Source organism: Arachis stenosperma, chromosome 5, assembly GCF_014773155.1.
Source record: "Arachis stenosperma cultivar V10309 chromosome 5, arast.V10309.gnm1.PFL2, whole genome shotgun sequence".
NCBI lineage: Eukaryota > Viridiplantae > Streptophyta > Magnoliopsida > Fabales > Fabaceae > Arachis > Arachis stenosperma.
This window is the reverse complement of record NC_080381.1, coordinates 100,876,212-100,881,386: the sequence shown is the minus strand read 5'-3', so window position 1 is coordinate 100,881,386 and position 5,175 is coordinate 100,876,212. Positions and strand designations below refer to the sequence as shown.

Here is a 5,175-nt window from a genome sequence, read left to right as displayed (position 1 = left end):
CTTTAGTACTGTTGGATGCATTTTGCCATCCATTCAGACTTTGAGAGATCATGTTGACTTGCTGAGTCAACACTTTGTTCTGAGCCAATATGGCATTCAGAGCATCAATTTCAAGAACTCCCTTCTTCTGAGGTATCCCATTATTCACGGAATTCCTCTCAGAGGTGTACATGAATTGGTTATTTGCAACCATGTCAATGAGTTCTTGAGCCTCTTCAGGCGTTTTCTTTAGGTGAATAGATCCACCTGCAGAATGGTCCAATGACATTTTCGAAAACTCAGATAGACCATAATAAAATATATCTAATATGGTCCATTCTGAAAACATGTCAGATGGACACCTCTTGGTCAACTGCTTGTATCTTTCCCAAGCTTCATAGAGGGATTCACCATCTTTTTGTTTAAAGGTCTGAACATCCACTCTAAGCTTGCTCAGCTTTTGAGGAGGAAAGAATTTCTCCAAGAAAGCCGTGACCAGCTTATCCCAGGAGTCCAGGCTATCCTTAGTTATGAATCCAACCATATTCTAGCTCTGTCTCTTACAGCAAAAGGGAAAAGCATGAGTCTGTAGACTTCAGGATCAACTCCATTTGTCTTAACAGTCTCACAAATCTGCAAGAACTCAGTTAAAAACTGGTAAGGATCTTCAGATGGAAGTCCATAAAACTTGCAGTTCTGTTGCATTAAAGCAACTAGTTGAGGTTTAAGCTCAAAATTATTGGCTCCAATGGCAGGAATGGAGATGCTTCTGCCATCAAATTTGGACGTTGGTTTTGTGAAGTCACCAAGCATTCTCCTTGCATTATTGTTGTTGGGTTCGGCTGCCATCTCCTTCTCTTGTTCTAATATTTCTGAAAGGTTACCTTTAGATTGTTGTAATTTAGCTTCTCTTAGTTTCCTCTTCAGAGTCCTTTCAGATTCAGGATCAGTTTTAACAAGAGTGCTTTTGTCCTTGTTCCTGCTCATATGAAAGAGAAGAAAATAAGAAAAGAAAGAGGAATCCTCTATGTCATAGTATAGAGATTCCTTTATGTTAGTAGAAGAAGAAAGGGGAGGAGAGTGAAGAAGAATGGGTTCGGATATTTAGATGAAGAGAGGTGAAGAGAAGTGTTAGTAAATAATTAAATAAATAGAAGAGGAGAAGGGATAGAGAATTTCGAAAATAAATTTTTTTAAAAAAAAGGAGTTAGTAATTTCGAAAATTGGATAAGAAATAAGATTAAATTTAAATTAAAAATAATTAAATTAATTAAAAAGAATTTTGAAAAAGGATGAGATATTTTCGAAATTGGAGAGGGAGAAGTAGTTAGTCGGTTTTGAAAAAGATAAGAAGCAAACAAAAAGTTAGTTAGTTGATTGAAAAAGATTTGAAATTTTAATTTTAAAAAGATAAGAAGATAAGAAGATAGATAAGATATTTTTTGAAATCAAATTTTTGAAAAAGATAAAATTTTGAAAAAGATAAGATTTTTAAGAAAAAGATATTTTGAAAAAGATTTAATTTTTAAAATGACTTAACTAATAAGAAACTACAAGATAAGATTCTAGAATTTAAAGATTGAACCTTTCTTATCAAGAAAGTAACAAACTTCAAATTTTTGAACGAATCACATTAATTGTTAGCTAATTTTCGAAAATTAGATATAAAAGATAAGAAAAAGATTTTTGAAAAATAATTTTTAAAACTTTTGAAAATAAATAAAAAAATGAAAAAGATATAATTTTTGAAAAATATTTTGAAAAGATAAGATTTTTTTAAAAATTGAGAATTTGACTTGACTTGTAAGAAACAACTAATTTTTTAAAAATTTTTTACTAAGTCAACTCAAATTTTCGAAAATTTGGAGAGAAATAAGGAAAAGATATTTTTTATTTTTGAATTTTTAAAGATGAGAGAGAAAAACACAAAAGTGACCCAAAACATGAAAATTTTGGATCAAAACACAAGATGCATGCAAGAACACTATGAATGTCAAGATGAACACCAAGAACACTTTGAAGATCTTGATGATCATCAAGAACATATTTTTGAAAATTTTTGATGCAAAGAAAACATGCAAGACACCAAACTTAGAAATCTTTAATGTATGGACTCTAACAAACGAAAAATGCATATGAAAAACAACAAACAACACAAAACAAGAAATCATCAAGATCAAACAAGAAGACTTGTCAAGAACAACTTGAAGATCATGAAGAACACTATGAATGCATGAATTTTTCGAAAAATGCAAGAAAATCTTTTTAAAAAAACATACAATTGACACCAAACTTAAAAATTGACTCAAGACTCAAACAAGAAACACAAAATATTTTTGATTTTTATGATTTTATGATTTTTTTGGATTTTTAATAATTTTTTCGAAAATATTTTTGGAAAAAAAACGAAAAAGAAAGAAAAATTTTGAAAAAGATTTTTGAAAAATTTTTGAAAAGAAAATTACCTAATCTGAGCAACAAGATGAACCGTCAGTTGTCCATACTCGAATAATCCCCGGCAACGGCGCCAAAAACTTGGTGGACGAAATTGTGATCATCAATGATGGCTCTTTGGCATGTGCATAAAAATTAACTCAGCACTTTCTTTCCACAACTCCGTTCAACTTAACCAGCAAGTGTACTGGGTCATCCAAGTAATACCTTACGTGAGTAAGGGTCGATCCCACAGAGATTGTTGGTATGAAGCAAGCTATGGTCACCTTGTAAATCTCAGTTAGGCAGATTAAATGGTTATGGATTTCGAAAATTAATAATAAACAGAAAATAAAATAGGATAGAAATACTTATGTAAATTAATGGTGGGGATTTCAGATAGGCGTGTGGAGATGCTAGAATCCTCTTGAATCTCTACTTTCTCATTATATTCATCCAATCCTTCTTACTCCTTTCCATGGCAAGCTGTATGTAAGGCATCACCGTCGTCAATGGCTACTTTTCATCCTCCCGGGAAAATGGTCCTATGCGCTGTCATTTTACGGCTAATCGTCTGGAGGCATCACCCTTGCCGATGGCTACATCCCATCCTCTCAATGAAAATGGTCCAAATGCTCTGTCACAGCACGGCTAATCATCTGTCGGTTCTCAATCAGGTTGGAATAGAATCCCTTGATTCTTTTGCCTCTGTCACTAACGCCCAGCCTTCAGGAGTTTGAAGCTCGTCACAGTCATTCAATACCGAAATCCTACTCGGAATACCACAAACAAGGTTAGACTTTCCGGATTCCCGGGATCCTACTCGGAATACCACAGACAAGGTTAGACTTTCCGGATCCCCATGAATGCCGCCATCTATCTAGCTTATACCACGAAGATTCTGTTGGGGAATCTAAGAGATATGCGCCCGGCCTAAAGTAGAACGGAAGTGGTTGTCAGTCACGCGCGTTCATAGGTGAGAATAATGATGAGTGTCACGGATCATCACATTCATCAAGTTTGAAGTGCAACGTATATCTTGGAATAAGAATAAAAGAGAATTGAATAGAAAGTAATGGTAATTGTATTGAAACTTGAGGTACAGCAGAGCTCCACACCCTTAATCTATGGTGTGCAGAAATTCCACCGTTGAAAATACATAAGTGAAAGGTTCAGGCATGGCCGAATGGCCAGCCCCCATTGTCTAAGGACTATGCGCCCCCAGATGTTCCTTAGATCTAAAGTGATCAAAAGATGTCTAATACAATAGTTAAAAGTCCTATATATACTAGACTAGCTACTAGGGTTTACATGAGTAAGTAATTGATGCATAAATCCACTTCCGGGGCCCACTTGGTGTATGTTTGGACTAGGCTTGATCTATCCACGAGCTGAGGCTTTTCTTGGAGTTGAACGCCGAGTTATAGCGTGTTTCTGGCGTTCAACTCCGAGTTATGACGTGTTTCTGGCGTTTAACTCCAGACAGCAGCATGTACTTGGCGTTCAGCGCCAATTTACGTCGTCAATTTCCAAATAAAGTATAAACTATTATATATTGCTGGAAAGCTCTAGATGTCTACTTTCCAATGCCGTTGACAGCGCGCCATTTGGAGTTCTGTAGCTCTAGAAAATCCATTTCGAGTGCAGGGAGGTCAGATTCCAACAGTATCAGCAGTCCTTTTGTCAGCCTTTTTTCAGTGTTTTGCTCAAGTCCCTCAATTTCAGCCAGAAATTACCTAAAATCACAGAAAAACACACAAACTCATAGTAAAGTCCAGAAATGTGAATTTAACATAAAAACTAATGAAAACATCCCTAAAAGTAGCTTGAACTTACTAAAAACTACCTAAAAACAATGCCAAAAAGCGTATAAATTATCCGCTCATCAGGTATTGTGATGAGCGGATAATTTATACGATTTTGGCATTGTTTTTAGGTAGCTTTTAATAGGTTTTAGTTACTTTTTAGTATATTATTATTAGTTTTTATGCAAAAATCACATTTCTGGACTTTACTATGAGTTTGTGTGTTTTTTTGTGATTTCAGGTATTTTCTGGCTGAAATTGAAGGACCTGAGCAAAAATCTTATTCAGAGACTGGAAAAGGACTGCAGATGATGTTGTTGGATTCTGACCCTCCTGCACGCGAAATGGATTTTCTGGAGTTACAGAAGCCCAATTGGCGCGCTTCTAATTGCGTTAGAAAGTAGACATCTTGGGCTTTCCAGCAATGTATAGTAGTTCATACTTTATACTTTGCCCGAGATTTGATAGCGCAAACTAACGTTTAAACGCCAGCTTCTTACCCTTTTCTGGCGTTAAACGCCAGAACTCGCATAAAAGTTGGAGTTAAACGCCCAAACTGGCACCAAAGCTGGCGTTTAACTCCAGGAATAGCCTATGCACGTGAAAGCTTCAATGCTCAGCCCAAACACACACCAAGTGGGCTCCAAAAGTGGATTTCTGCCCTATCTATCTTAGTTTACTCATTTTCTGTAAACCTAGACTACTAGTTGAGTATAAAAACTACTTTTAGAGATTTATTTTGTACCTCATGACATTTTACAACGAAATTTGTATCTTCTATGGCATGAGTCTCTAAACCCCATGGTTGGGGGTGAGGAGCTCTGCTGTGTCTCGATGGATTAATGCAATTATTTCTGATTTCTATTCAATCATGCTTGTTTCTATTCTAAGATATTCATTCGCACTTCAACATGATGAATGTGATGATCCGTGACACTCATCACCATTCTCAACTTAT

General features: G+C 35.5%; 1 non-coding gene across 1 annotated transcript; it reads left to right on the top strand.

Annotated features, from left to right (window-relative positions):
- The first annotated feature begins 326 nt into the window (after positions 1-326).
- LOC130983552 (small nucleolar RNA R71) lies at positions 327-430 on the top strand. Its single transcript, XR_009087537.1, has one exon. It is a non-coding gene; the product is annotated as a small nucleolar RNA R71 (small nucleolar RNA).
- Positions 431-5,175: the final 4,745 nt, after the last annotated feature.